General features: G+C 51.2%; 1 protein-coding gene across 5 annotated transcripts in view; it reads left to right on the top strand.

The window, feature by feature from the left end:
• Positions 1–15,861, top strand: part of LOC147009734 (CD81 antigen-like) — a 145,137-nt gene that overhangs the window by 15,876 nt on the left and 113,400 nt on the right. Inside the window, exon 2 of one of the 5 annotated variants that reach the window (XM_085860885.1) lies at positions 15,161–15,249. The exons of the other annotated variants lie outside the window; for them this stretch is intronic. The gene's annotated coding sequence lies outside the window, so the exon portion shown is untranslated. The remainder of the gene's footprint in view (positions 1–15,160; positions 15,250–15,861) is intronic. 5 annotated transcript variants of the gene reach the window in all.

The following is a 15,861-nucleotide window of genomic DNA, read 5'->3' as shown; positions in this document are numbered from 1 at the left end:
GAATTGGCCCGGTTCCATTTGCGAGATGGTAAATCGGAGTAGTGTAGATTTGGAGGATGCCCAGCAGGAGGCCTTATACAAGCTGGTCGACCGACACATCGGGATCTTCTCCTTGTCACCCGAGGATATTGGACGTACGGGCCTGGTGCAACATCAGATCCACACCAATGGGGCCCGGCCTGTCCGTCAGCCTGCTCGAAGGCTCCCATGGAGCAAAAGAGAGGAGGCTGATGAGCAGGTTGAAAAGATGCTCAATGCAGGTGTCATCGAGCCCTCGGGAAGTCCTTGGATGTCACCAGTTGTGCTGGTTAAAAAGAAGGATGGGACTACGCGTTTCTGTGTGGACTATCGCCAGCTGAACAACGTGACACTCAAAGACTCCTATCCCCTGCCTAGAATTGACGATACCCTCGACGCCGTTGCAGGCTCTAAATGGTTCTCAACTTTGGACCTCAAGAGTGGGTATTGGCAGGTGGAAATGGATAAGACGGGGAAGGAGAAAACGGCATTTTCCACAGGGAAGGGACTGTATCAGTTCACTGTGATGCCGTTCGGTTTGTGTAACGCCCCCGCCACCTTTGAGAGACTGATGGAGCGTGTACTAGGCGGCATGCCGTGGCAGTCATACCTGGTGTATCTGGATGACGTCCTGGTACACGCTAAAACATTCACCCAGGAGATAGCCAATTTGGACCAGGTGTTTGGGCACCTCAGGCAGGCAGGGCTGAAATTGAGCCCAGAGAAATGCACTTTGTTCGCGACAGAGGTGGCCTATCTCGGACACGTGATAGGCCGCGAGGGGGTGAAAACCGACCCCGGAAAAATCACAGCGGTAGAGGAGTGGCCCGTACCTACAACTGTCAAACAGGTACAGGGCTTTTTAGGACTTTGCTCCTACTACCGGCGTTTCGTGGCAAACTTTGCGGAGATAGCCAGGCCCCTTCACCAGTTGACGGAGAAGGGGTTGAGATTTAATTGGACGGAGGAGTGCCAGGAGGCTTTCCTCAAATTAAAGGGGTGTTTGACATCCACACCTGTTTTAGCATACCCCACCGATGACGGGATGTATACCCTGGACACGGATGCAAGCCAGGAAGGATTGGGAGCAGTCTTGTCTCAGACACAGGGGGGCGTGGAAAGAGTGATCGCGTATTACAGTCGGGCCATGAGTAGGCCCGAACGAAATTATTGCGTAACTCGCAAGGAACTATTGGCTATGCTGTCTGCCGTGAGCCATTTCCACCCGTACTTGTACGGGAGGAAATTTTTGGTTCGAACTGACCATTCCTCCTTGCAATGGCTCTTACGGTTCAAGGAACCGGAAGGCCAAATTGCAAGGTGGTTGGAAAAATTGCAGCAGTATGATTTCAGTGTGGTCCATAGAGCCGGTAGGGCTCATGGGAATGCCGATGTGCTCTCTCGACGCCCCTGTCTGAGGGAAAACTGCAAATATTGCACGAGACTTGAGGAGAGGGACCAATTGGCAGACGCCTCCCCGAAACTCCCAGTCCGTGCGGCCCGGGTGGTAGGCCCAACTTTGCCACTAACCGCGGGAGAGGAATTTGGTGGATTGGCATGGAGCACGGCCCAGCGGGAAGACCCCGTGATAGGGCCAGCGTACAAATGGGTCCAGGAAAACAGGAGGCCCAGTGGGGAGGAAATCGCCCCATTCGGGGCGCGAACAAAGGCATACTGGGCTCAGTGGAGGACCCTAGAAATGAGGGACAACATCTTATATCGCAAGTGGGTGGAGATTCCTTCTGAACAAACTTCTTGGCTGGTGATAGTCCCTGATGAGTTCAAGACCCAAATTTTGAAACAGGTGCACGGTACCCGCGCCGGCGGCCATTTGGGCAGGACCAAAACAAAATCTCGGGCCCGCCGGCGGTTCTATTGGGTTAACATGGGGCGCGATGTACAGGACTGGTGTCGAGCATGCGACGCCTGTACTGCAAAAAAAGGACCGCCACAGAGGATGAGGGCCCCACTCCAACTACATCAGGTTGGGGCTCCCCTTGAGCGAGTGGCCATGGACATTTTGGGACCACTGCCCCCCACTCGCCAGGGTAATAAGTACATCCTCGTAATTATGGATTATTTCACCAAATGGCCGGAAGCCTTTGCCCTTCCCAGCCAGGAAGCAGGGGTTGTGGCCAAGGTCTTCGTAGAAGGATTTACATGCCGGTATGGGATTCCGCAGGAGCTGCACACGGACCAGGGACGAAATTTTGAGAGTGAATTACTAAAAGAAGTGTGCAGGCTCCTGGAAATTCGAAAGACACGGACAACGCCCCTGAGACCACAGTCTGATGGCATGGTGGAGAGGTTCAACAGGACCCTGGTCCAACAGTTGGCCCTCTTCACCGCCACTAACCAGGAGGACTGGGACGAACACCTTCCGTACCTCCTGATGGCCTATCGCGCGTCCCAGCATGGGTCTACCGCATGTAGTCCGGCGCTGTTGATGTATGGACGGGAGCTGAGAAGCCCCGTCGATTTATTGTGCGGTCCGACGCCTGAGCGGCTTGATAGGCCCCCGGGGGAGGACTATGCCCGTCGGTGGGAGGAAGGCTTGGAGAAGGTCCACGCCTTCGCACGACACCAGCTCCAACAGGCGGGCATAAAGATGAAGCGCAGGTACGACCACCGGAGCCAGGTGAGCAAATACCCACCGGGGGCGAGGATTTGGTTCTTTAACTCCCGGCGAAGGAAGGGCAGATGCCCGAAGCTCACCTCACCTTGGCAGGGCCCGGGGGTCGTCCTGGCGCAAGTCAGTGACGTGGTCCTAAAAATTAAAATGGGACCATGAGCCCTCCCCCGGATCGTCCACGCGGACCGCCTGAGGCCTTACAAGGGCGACCTTACGCCCTCATGGATATGTCTTGCCGGAGGAGTCGGTGCTGGAACAGCCGCTCCCGCAGAGGCGCAAGGCTCTCAGAGCCTTGCAACGAGTTCACGAGCCCAGTAGGAAGGGAGGAAACCCCCCTAGGAAATTGATTTTTGGGACACCTGGAGACAGTGACAGACTTGTGAATGTGTAGAGGGGACGTAGTTTAGCTACGTAGTGTTAAATGGAACGTGCTATAGTATAAGGGACGACGTGGGAGCACGAGTTAGTTAGGGGATGTAGTTAGAAGGATGGCAGAGTTCAGCGGTGTGTGTGTTGAAGAGTTGTGAGGTGAGTACATGATGAGTGAGTGAGGCCAGCGGGTCTGTGTGAATGGAGCGAATGGGGAATGCATGGTGCGATGAGTGATTGGGGGGGAGGAGTGACTCCCGCCCAAGGGACCCCGGGGTCAGTGTAGAGTGAGATAGGGGGTTAGTCAAATTTACAAAATGGAGGTCGTTTTGTTGTTGGTGGGAGTGTAGGCTCGAAACCCGTTTGGAGGGGTGCAGGAGCCCTGTTGACGGGCTGGGAGCGTGGCTGCGAAAAGTGAGTATCGCTGAGTGGGTACCCCGGGCACCAGGCTAGTCGGCCGTGGTAGGCCAAGGGCCCATGGGGGGCCGGGATAGCATAGTGGGCACGGGTGCGCCTGCTTGGTGCGGGGGCCCGGGGCACCATTAGCCGCGTGGGCAGTGTTGTGGGCACGGGTGACCCTCGGAAAGGGGCCTGGGAAGCCAGCCTGCCACGTGCGCGTTTCAGGGGAGGTGCCATGGGGGGCACTCCCTGGTATTTAGGGAGCTGGTAGGCTCGGAGGCAGTGTAGTGCCCGGGGGTGCCATAGCGGGAGATTCGGCAGAGGGTCGTGCCTGCCAAAGGGAGCCACGTGTCCCAGCCATGAGACCGTGTGAGGGCACGGAAAGAAAATTGGGGGGCGAGGCCCGAAATTGTGAGGACACCAACACAGGCGACGGGAATCTGGGTTGTGAGAACCAATAGTTTAAGCGAGAGGCGCTTGTTGAAAGCCCCGGGGTAGTTTAACAGTTAAATGGTTAGGGTAGCTGAGGAGATGTACCCCTCCGCACCATCCATCCCCTCGCTCTCGTTGTGGGCCGCTGGACCCACTTTGGTTATAGATCGCTGAACTCTGTGGAGGCCATTCTGAGGCTTCGTTGGGCCTCGACACAGGACGTTAGCTCTCCCTTGTTCCCCTCCGGGAAGGGAACGTAGGGGTTGGGAGTAGGCTAGGTGACATGATAGGTTAGCCGAACAAAGATGATAAAGGGGGTTAGGGGACGATTTATAGTGGGGAAGTAAAAAAAGGAAATTAAAGAAAAAAATAAGTTGGGGCTAAATTGGGGTTTGACAAATTAAGGGAGTGGGTATGTACAGTGACAGGCAAAGGCGATAGGTGGGAGGGAGAAGGTAGGTAGGTCCGAGCCCGCCTTCCAAGTGGCCAGCACCACCGCACTCCCTCCACCAACCTCCACTGAACGGCAAAGGCTGGCCAACTTCATCGGCTGGCCGTGTTTTGCTTCAAGGCCTGTGCCGGCCACTTCATCTGCTGGCTGTGTTGCTGCAAGGCCTGTGCCATCGGCTGGCCGTGTTTTGCTTCAAGGCCTGTGCCGGCCAGTTCATCTGCCGGCTGTGTTTGCCTGCAGCGGCCTTCTTCTGCGGGCTGTGTTTGCCTGCTGCCTTTGCCGTGCCATGCCCACTGCCCCTGTTCACCAGCCCCGTTCAATTTTTGCTTTGCCCCCCCCCCCCTGTTCATTTCCATGTGCACCAGGATCCGCAAGGCAACAGTTTGCAAGCTGCGAGAACTGCCCTGTTGGCAGCTACAACACGGGCCTGCAGTGGCGGCCCGTGCACCGTGTTTGCGTCCATCCATTCATCCATCCGTTCGTTGTGCTCATTGCGTGTGCCACTTGAGCTGGCACGGAGACTGCATTTGTGCAGCCCATGCACCGTTGTGGTTCACTGCGTTCAGTTTAAACCATTCATCCATCCATTCGTTGTGTTCATTGCGTGTGCCACTTGAGCTGGCACGGAGACTGCGTTTGTGCAGCCCATGCACCGTTGTGGTTCACTGCGTTCAGTTCAAAAGGGAAGGCCTTGGACTGCGTGTGAGCAGCCGGCCACGTTCCCTGTCACCTGCATTGTTTGAGCCAGAGACTGCATGCGGGCAGCCTGGCTCCCTGCTAACTGCTTTCTTTTTGCAGAGTTCAATGATCCTGGGCCATGGTTTAGTGTAAAATTTGTAAGTTAAGGTTAAGATGTACTGTAAATATGAGTGCGCCCCCGGCATGTTTGTCTAGCGCCGGCAATTTTATTTAAGTCGTCCGTGTGAGTGAGTTTGTTTAGGTAGTTACTCAGCCCTCAGGTTATTTATTTTGGGGACACGAATACCATGAATGTCGCACTCAGGGATCCGTAGGTAAAATGTACTAGGGGAAAACTACACATGATGGCACACGAAAATTTGACGACTCGGGACGAGTCTGTAAAAAGGGGAGGGGGTAGTGTTGTGGTTGACGAAATTCGCACACCACCATTCAGGTCCCTTAGGTGAGATATCTCCGTAAGTATATGTGTAGTTAGGCCCAAACCCGTTGTCTAGTGGGAGTACATGTCATTCACTCGGGCTGCGACTCTTCAGGATAGCCGTTTTTCTTTTCCTATCTTTATTTTGGACCAGCCACCATTTCTACCACCACCAACCATGTCTCAACAGTCATCTCAACATCAACCACCCACCACAACGCCGCTTCACCACAACAGCCACGACCTTTACCGTCACACCTCGCAACCGTCGCATCGCCACCGTTCTTGCGCCGCTTGTGGGTACCGGTACTGGACTCGTGCAGGGCGCGCACCGAACAGCGTGTACAAAAACATCACAGACTTCCCGCAGAAAAACGGATCAAAAACGACTCACGCCCACTTTTGTTCCGTCCTATCGGAGAGCGTGGGCGATTTGGCCCCGCCTCCAGGGCGCTGGAGTGAGGATGCTATATGCAAATTCATGGATCAAAAAGCGTTCACGCCCACTTTTCCTCGGTCCAATAGGGAGCCAGTTAGAGAGGTGAAAGGTTGAAGGCAGGGGGTCAAAGAGCAAAGCCACGGGGCTTATAAAAGCGGCTGCGTTCGTCAGAAAGGGGGAGTTCGGAGTTCAAGAGAGTCATCGGTGGAGCTGGAAGGAAGTTCAAGAAAAGAGAGTTGCGCGTTGGAACGAGCTGTGCGTTGGAACGAGTTGTCGGCGGAGCTGTGGAGAGGTGGCGGCGGCGAAGACGGACGAGGGGGTGCTCGCGTCGGTGCCGGGAGCTGAAGGCAGGAGGCCGACGGCGCGACCTGGTCGAGGTGGAGACGCTCGTCGCGGGACCCGAGACAGAATAAAAATCCTCCTTCCCCCGAGCATCAGCAACCCCCTCCTGTTTCCCCCCGCGCTGAGATAGTGCGACAAAGGGGGCCCCTTTTCCCACCCCCTACCAGACACTGTCCGCGAGGCCCGCGGAGTTGGGGCACCATCGCCACTTCGCGCCTCATCATCAGACGGGTAGGCCCGACCCGGTCTCGGCCCCAGGCCCGCCTCATCCTTGAGGGTGTTCTTTTTCTTGGTTTTGGGTATGTGTTGTCGGCGCCGTCTGTGAAGTATAATTGTATAAGTGTTGCCGTGTGCTCGGTAGTCGGATAGCTCTGCATTGTGTCTTCTCTTTTACATTTGCTTTTTGTGTAATATTGCATTGTCTCCTTCTTTTACATGTGCTTTTGGTGGAATTGTATATGTGTGCTTTCCGTTCATCGCGAATAAATGTGCTTTATGTTGAACTGTTTTCCCGCTTCGCTTCGTCTTTTCTCTTATTGAATCTCCATCTTACTTCACGTAAAGGGTTGGTCGTGGGCTGAAACGCCCGATAATTAATCGAACCGTCGAGGCCGACGAATAACACCGCTCGGTTATCCGATAGTACGGAACGGGTCGCTTAAAGTGGCCCGTGTCCGAAGTCGACCTGCGGCGAGGTGCGATCGCCCGGTCTACCCTCCGTGTGGGTACTTAAGTAGGTCGAATTTGGCGAGCAACCCTATCCCACGCGGGGGCCGATTGGCTCGATCGCGGTGAGACCGAAAGGTCCACCCGTGACTAGTTCCCGGCGTTAGTCCGAGAGGGTCACGACTGGATTGTCCGTCCGGTGGGCGACGTACCGCGATTCGAGTTACGTGGCCGTTCGCACGCTGGCGGGCGCGAATCCGCAACAATATATATATATATATATATATATATATATATATATATATATATATATATATATATATATATATATATATATATATATATATATATATGTATATATTGTTGTGGTTGACGAAATTCGCACACCACCATTCAGGTCCCTTCGGTGAGATATCTCCGTAAGTATATGTGTAGTTAGGCCCAAACCCGTTGTTTAGAGGGAATACATGTCATTCACTCGGGCTGCGACTCTTCAGGATAGCCGTTTTTCTTTTCCTATCTTTATTTTGGACCAGCCGCCATTTCTACCACCACCAACCATGTCTCAACAGTCATCACACAACAACCACCAACCACAACGCCGCTTCACCACAACAGCCACGACCTTTACCGTCACACCTCGCAACCGTCGCATCACCACCATTCTCGCGCCACTTGTGGGCACCGATACTGGACTCGTGCAGGACGCGCACCGAGCAGCGTGTTCAAAAACATTACAGACTTCCCTAAGAAAAACGGATCAAAAACGACTCACGCCCACTTTTGTTCCGTCCTCTCGGAGAGCGTGGGCGATTTGGCCCCGCCTCCAGGGCGTTGGAGTGAGGACGCTATATGCAAATTCATGGATCAAAAAGCATTCACGCCCACTTTTCCTCGGTCCAATGGGGAGCCGGTTAGAGAGGTGAAGGGTCGGAGGCAGAGGGTCAAGGGTGAAAGAGCGAAGCCACGGGGCTTATATAAACGGCTGCGTTCGTCAGTCAAGGCAGTTGTGCGAAGTTCAAGGGAGTTGTGCGGAGTTCAAGAGAGGCGTCGGTGGAGCTGGAAAGAAGTGGGAGAAGTCAAAAGTGAAGAGTTGGGACGAGCCAAGAGAGGAGACGGAGAGGGCGAGTAGACGGAGCTGTGGAAAGGGGGCGGCGGCGAAGGCAGACGAGGGGGTGCTCGCGTCGGTGCCGGGAGCTGGAGAGGGAGAGGCCGACGGCGCGACCGAGGCCGAGGTGGAGACGCTCGTCGCGGGACCCGAGACAGGGTGATATCCTCCTTCCCCCGAGCATCAGCAACCCCCTCCTGTTTCCCCCCGCGCTGAGATAGTGCGACAAAGGGGGCCCCTTTTCCCACCCCCTACCAGACACTGTCCGCGAGGCCCGCGGAGTTGAGGCACCACCGCCACTTCGCGTCTCATCATCAGACGGGTAGGCCCGACCCGGTCTCGGCCCCAGGCCCGCCTCATCCTTGAGGGTGGTTCTTTTTCTTTGGTTTTGGGTATGTGTTGTCGGCGCCGTCTGTGAAGTAAAATTGTATAAGTGTTGCCGTGTGCTCGGTAGTCGGATAGCTCTGCATTGTGTCTTCTCTTTTACATTTGCTTTTTGTGTAATATTGCATTGTCTCCTTCTTTTACATGTGCTTTTGGTGTAATTGTATATGTGTGCTTCCCGTTCATCGCGAATAAATGTGAATTATGTTGAACTGTTTTCCCGCTTCGCTTCGTCTTTTCTTTTATTGAATCTCCATCTTGCTTCCCGTAAAGGGTTGGTCGTGGGCTGAAACGCCCGATAATTAATCAAACCGTCGAGGCCGACGAATAACACCGCTCGGTTATCCCGATAGTACGGAACGGGTCGCTTCAAGTGGCCCGTGTCCGAAGTCGACCTGCGGCGAGGTGCGATCGCCCGGTCTACCCTCCGTGTGGGTACTTAGGTCGGTCGAATTTGGCGAGCAACCCTATCCCACGCGGGGGCCGATTGGCACGATTGCGGTGAGACCGAAAGGTCCACCCGTGACTAGTTCCCGGCGTTAGTCCGAGAGGGTCACGACTGGATTGTCCGTCCGGTGGGCGACGTGCCGCGATTCGAGTTACGTGGCCGTCCGCACGCCGGCGGGCGTGAATCCGCAACAATATATATATATATATATATATATATATATATATATATATATATATATATATATATATATATATATATATATATATATATATATATGTATATATGTATGTATGTATGTATGTATATATATATATGTATATATGTATGTATGTATGTATGTATATATGTATATATGTATATATGTATATATGTATATATGTATATATGTATATATGTATATATGTATATATGTATATATGTATATATGTATATATGTATATATGTATATATGTATATATGTATATATGTATATATGTATATATGTATATATGTATATATGTATATATGTATATATGTACATATATATATATATATATATATATATATTCACACACACATATATATTGTTGCGGTTCTCGGAACCGCATGCATCCAACAGACAGTGGTCCCAAGACAGATTCCATTAATTATATGTGTTGATAGTCCCTTTTCTTTTGTCAAGCGGGCCAACAAGGGAGTGCGTTGCGATGATCTCATAGCTAGGTTTGCTGACATCATTTTCTTCTTCATTTTGTCCCTACTCTACTTTACATCTGATTATTCCTGTGGTAAATCAGCCACGTGCGCCTTCGATGTGAGGTGGGCCCTCATTGAGGCCAACGCGTGCGGCGTTGCTGTGAGGAAACTGCAGCGCAGAGCCCTCGTTCCTGGGCGAGCCCTAAACCCAACGTGTGCAGCGAGTCATATAGTGCACTTTGCAGTGCGGGATTATCGACTCGAGCTTCAGATGATCTGGGGAAGATTGCCGGTTGCATTAAAAAGGCATATGAATGAATACCTCTGAAGAGGCTGCACGAATGGTGTTTTTCACAACACAGGAAACACAGCCAGCATGACGCCCACGCTGCGCGAAACGCGTACGGACGCTGATAAAGACGACTCCACGCCATGTTGGGTGGGATACGAGTGTGCGGAGTAGAAGCAGCTCGTTCCTTTTCAACCTCAATACCTGACACATATTGGAGTTCGCCCCGCGCACACGCTAGCGGAGTCATGCGAACGCGAGCGCTGGCCACGTGCGTAATGGCCGAATCGCGCACACTATATGGAATGTGCTCGAAGGCAGACACGTACACCGCTCGCGAAACATGCATGGATTTATCCATAACGATGTACCTTCGGCCCTCGCTGGCAGCAGCGGATTCTCCACGGATGGTGAACGTCTTCTCGTCTCTACGGCCAGCAAAGCTGCGATCGAGCCGGGGAATGTACAGTGCGGGCCACGTTGGTGCGCGCAGAGCGAGCGCGTTGATCGGCGCTGGTCGGACGCCCGAGCGGGCATGCGGGACCCTTGGCTGGTCGCCAGGGCATGGCCCGGGGGTTTTTGCAGGACGAATCGCGTGCCAATTTCGGTGTGGGTGATTCATGTCATGCCGTGGGGTCGGAGCGGAATATTGCCGCTGTCTGAGATGGCCTTGCCGGAAACGAAGTGAGGCGGTTTCTGGCCAAAGTTAGCGGGCCACGTGAGGGGTCGGGGCCAATTGGAGCACCCGATTCAGGTGATGACGTTCGTTTTGGGGTGGCCCCCCCCCCCCCCCCCCCGCGCTACAAGCCCTATAAAGGTTGGAGCAGTCCCTCCGCCTCTCTCCTCTTTTCTCTTTCGCTCGCTCGCTCTGGCCTCGCCCTCGTCCCGAGTCACGACCTGCCTCCTGCTGTCTGGACTCCACCTCCTCATCTCCGCCCACACGACGTCAACCCCACCCGCCTACCTGGTCCCGCCTACCACTCCGTCCAAGCACCCTGGACTCCGCCCCTTCTCCCCTCAAGCCCCTCCTTTCCGAACACGGTCTCGACACGCTCTGCTGATGACAGAGACGACGCACCAGCTGGCTGGTGCCGCACTACAGAGCATCCCCCCCACCCCGAAACGTATTGGTGGCGCGTCGTGCTATCAAGCACAAAGTTACCAAGATCATAGCCTCAACTCCTTTCCCTTCCTGATTCAAAACTTTCTCTTCATCGGGTTTTCTGTGTCTGTGTCTGTGTATGTGTGTGTGTGTGTGTGTGTGTGTGTGTGTGTGTGTGTGTGTGTGTGTGTGTGTGTGTGTGTGTGTGTGTGTGTGTGTGTGTGTGTCCTGGTGCCTGTCTGCTTAAGTCAGACTGCAGAAGGTCGTTATTATCCTCCACCAACCAACGAAGTTGGTGGGGGATATAGAAATGGGTTCCATCCGTCCGTACGTCCGTCCGTCTGCCATTATCCCCTGCCAATCAACAAAGTTGGCGGGGGATATAGAAATGGGTTCCGTCCGTCCGTCTGTCCGTCACATTTCGTTTCCGGAGCTTAACTACAAATCCCCTCAAGATATATTTACGAAATTTGGTACACATATCAAGCAAGTGGTGAACTGGTGCCTTTTGATATTTAGAGATCTCCCTCCAAAAAAATTTCTGTCACTTTCCATGGAAACAAGTTGGGTATTAAGAAATAATTGAGGTTAACCTTTGTTTCCAGAGCATAGTTGCAAAACTATGAACTAATTCTTTATGAAATTTGGTACACACATCAAGAATAAATTGAACTGCTACCTTTTGCTACTTGTCCTCATTTACTATGGCAGTTATATCGAAAACTTTGTCTTCAACGGATGCGAGTTATCCCCGCCAACCAACGAAGTTGGCGGGGGATATAGAAATGGGTTCCGTCCGTACGTCCGTCCGTCACATTTCGTTTCCGGAGCTTAACTACAAATCCCCTTAAGATATATTTATTGTTATTATTATTATTGTTATTAATCTCGCGTTAAGTCTGCTCTGTGTCCGCTTTTGTAAGTTGTTTGTTTATTTGATGCACCACACCTCTCTCCCCTATCTACACAACACACCCCAATAAATCCTGATCGTACCACATACTATTCCTTGCCCATTGTCAATAAATTAATATTAGAAATGTTCCCAGCTCGTCTTTGTGGTTTCTTTCATTGATCCAGCATGGTCCGAATCTTAGCTTAGCCGGGACTTTGTTCCCAACGATTCGTTCCTTTCAGCCAATACGTCCTTGACAGTGTCGCTTGGCTGCATCCGATCCGGTAAAGTGATCCGGTTCGGACAAGGCGTACCGAGGGCGTGTTCCCCGGTAATTAAATCATGTGATTAATTAGGTAACCCGTTTAACCCTTAGACGGGAGGACCCCAGGTCACGCGGTTGAGTTATTGGAGCATGGTTAAGTGGTCGATTAAGCGACCCGCCGCGTCACGGAATTATCCGTGTGCGACGGCCTACAATTCCGGGGAGTCTGGTGGGAACCGAGATAGCTTCCCCCACTGAGTGGTCTTCTCACCCGACCCCCCCCCCCCCCGGCCCGCAACAATATGTATATATTGTATATATATATATATATATATATATATATATATATATATATATATATATATATATATATATATATATATATATATATACCTTCATCCTAGGTATATAACAACAATGTATTATAGATCCACGCAAGCCCCTCAGCTATGGACCGGTTTATTCACTTATTGGTGAATCATCAGTGACAGCGTAGACAGCAATGCATACCAATGAGGCTCCCAAGCATTAACCATGTACAAATGTCAAACAAACAAGCATTTAAAGGCCATTTTCCCTGCTAAAGCCGGGGTTCGCCTTGCGGGCCCCGTGACAACCTTCTCCACTTTACCCTATTTTCTGCATCTCCCCTTCTTAATCCCCTTGCCCACATTTCTTCTTCCACCACCTTTAGCCAAGTTTTTCTTCGTCTTCCCCATCCTCTACTTCCTACTACACTCATTTCCAACACTCCTCTCACCCAGTCACTTTCATCCTTCCTCAACACATGACCCAACCATCTCAACCTGTTTCTCTTCACAACCTCCATCACAGACTCTATTCACATCATCTTCCGCAAGGCATCATTTGTCTTCCTCTCTCTCAACGATACTCCGCACATCCACCGAACCATTTGCATTTTCACCCTTTCCAGCCTTTGATGTTGCTCAATGTTCATTACGCATATCTCACTCCCATAAATCATCGTACTTCTCACACATGTAGCATACACCTTTCCCTTCAGCTTCAACAACACTCCCCTCTTCGTCAGCACGCCACTCAGTTCCCGAAACTTCTTCCATGTACATCTCACTCTAGCAACCGTCGAAGAGTCTGATCCACCTTCTCCATTCAGCATGTTTCATAGATAATAAAATGTTTTCACACCTTCCACCTTCATACCATCTCCAAGATCCAACTCAACAATTCCTTCATCTGCAGCTCCCTCGATGCACACCTTACACTTGAATGTAGCTGCCACACTGGTAAATGGCCCTCTCACACCACTACATTTTCGATGAACCCATTAAGCACACATTGTACACTGAATGGAGTTCACTCCTACACCCTTCCTGCACACAGCACACGGCCACTTCCCAGTCCTTTCCACCTCACCACATGCTTTACCACTTGCCATCACCTTTGTCTTTCCGATATTCACCTTCAAACGTTTTGCCTCCATACATTCCTTCCACTTGTTCATCTTCTCCTTCAGTCCATCCATACTCTCTGCAATCAACACCAAATCATCTGCATACAGCAGCTCCTATGGTAAACCCTCCTTTACCCTCCGAGCCAGCACCTCCATCACAACTACAAATAGAAGTGGACTTGGTACTGACCCCTGGTGCACTCCCACCTTCACCTCAAACTCACCACTGTTCCCATCCTTCGTCCTTACAGCTGTGTGCGCTCTCTCATACATTGCCACAACTACTCTCATCAACCATTCCTCCACTCCTAACTTCCTCGATGCCCATGTCATTACTTTGCGTGGAACCCTATCAAATGCTTTCTCCAGATCAACGAACCCAAAAAACAACTTCATCCTCTTCTCAATGTACTTCTCCTGCAACTGCCTTACAATAAAAATCGCATCTGTCGTTCCTCTTCCTGGCATAAATCCAAACTGCATTTCGTCAATCTTTACCTTCTTCCTTATCCTCTTCTCCAACACCCTTTCCAATGCCTTCATTCCATGTTCCAATAACTTCATTGCTCTGTCGGAGCCACAGTCCAAAGGGTCACCTTTCCGCTTGTACAGATTACAGATCTCTGTCATTCTTTTCATACCCCAACTTCCCGCTGTCTTCAACATATCTCCCATGACTCCCATCGGCCGTCCTGCTTTTCTACTCTTCGTTGCTCTTATAGCTTCCTCGACTTCCTTCTCAGTTATCTTCTCTGATGGTCCTAAAACTGGGTTACTCTCGATGTTGCTATCCCATTCATTTTCAACATTCAACAGCCTTTTCATATATCTCTTCCATATATCTCTTCCATATTCCTTTAATATGCATGGTGTTGGCTTAATGGTTAGGTTGGTGGGCTTTGGATCCGATGGTCCTGAGTTCCAATCGCGCTCAGCTGTTGAATTAATACCAGGTGGGGTTAACTCGGCCTGTCATCCTTCCGAGGTCTGCAAAATGAATGCCAGCATGCTGGTATGTTGTGTGGGAGTGGCGACCCGTCCAGGATTGTGCCCAATAGCCAAGGAGACTGCATAAGCAGCACCAATGCTCTGCACAGAGTATGGTCCCAATCTCCTCCTCCTCCTCCTCCTTCCTTTAATTCCATCTGAGTCCACAATGATTTGTCCCACTTCATCCTTCAAGCAACTCACCCCCGTCACATCAAACCTCTCTCTCGCTATCTGCTTTGCAATCCTGAATACCGCTCTCTGACCCTCTTCCGAATCCAAGCCTTCTCCGAACATTTTCCAATAGGCCTCCTGTGCCTTTGCTACCTCTTTCTATGCAGCCTTCTTGGCTACCTTAAAACTTTCATGCGCTGCTTCTTCTACCACCGTACTCTTCGCCTTTTGCCATTCCTTGAATTTCTTCCTCTTCTCTTCAATCGTCTTTCCAACTTCATCACCCCACCACCATGTTTCTGAGTGCCTCGGTGGTCCTTTTGTCCATCCAGGTACCTCACCAACAGCTCCCAATAGACTATCTTTCATTGACATCCAACAACTTTCAAGCTCAACCACATCATCCTCAACCAAACTCAGCCTCTCTCTTAATGCTTCCTTCACTGTCGCCTCTTTCAACCTCCACAACTTCATCCTGTTGGTACTTCACCCGCTGAATTATCCTCACACCTTTCACCCTTATATTGCAGACAACCAGGTGGTGCTGTGAAACAGTCTCCTCCACAGGGATCACCTTTGTGTCCCGGAGGTTTCCCCTATCTCGCCTACGCACTATCAGGTAGTCAATTGTTGTTGTCCATCCACCTGACGTGTATGTAATAAGCTTATTATCTGCTTTCTGGAATTTAGTATTACAAATCAACAAATCAGCCCCATCAGCAAATCAAAGATCCTTTCACATTCTCCATTTCTCACACAATATCCATAACCCCCATGGACCCCCTCAAAACCATCTGTACTCCTTCCCACATGTCTATTCAAGTCTCCTCCTTTCACAACAACTTCATCTTTCACATTCTCCATCAACTTCTCTATCACACACCAGAACATGTTCTTCTCTTCATCGCTTTGACCGACCTGCGGGGCATATCCCGAGATGACGTTCACCAAGAGCTTTCCGATCACAATTCTCACCATCATCAACCTTTCACTCACTCTAGTCACACTCACTACACTGTCTACAAACTCCTCAGAAAACATGACACCAACACCTTGCACGCCTTCCAGGCACCATTGCCACATAAACTTATACTTCTGTCCCTGCCTACCCTTCACCATTCTCACACTACTTCCCTTCCATCATGTCTCCTGCACACAACATATGTCCACTCTTCTGACCAATGTTTCAACCACTTCTGATCTCCCTGTCATTGTCCCCACATTCCATGCA

This window comes from Eptatretus burgeri, chromosome 17 (genome assembly GCF_056783735.1).
Source record: "Eptatretus burgeri isolate ZD-2024b chromosome 17, Ebu_testis_v1, whole genome shotgun sequence".
Classification (NCBI taxonomy): Eukaryota; Metazoa; Chordata; class Myxini; order Myxiniformes; family Myxinidae; genus Eptatretus; species Eptatretus burgeri.
The sequence above is the reverse complement of the archived record's forward strand: the minus strand, read 5'-3'. Positions and strand labels throughout refer to the sequence as shown.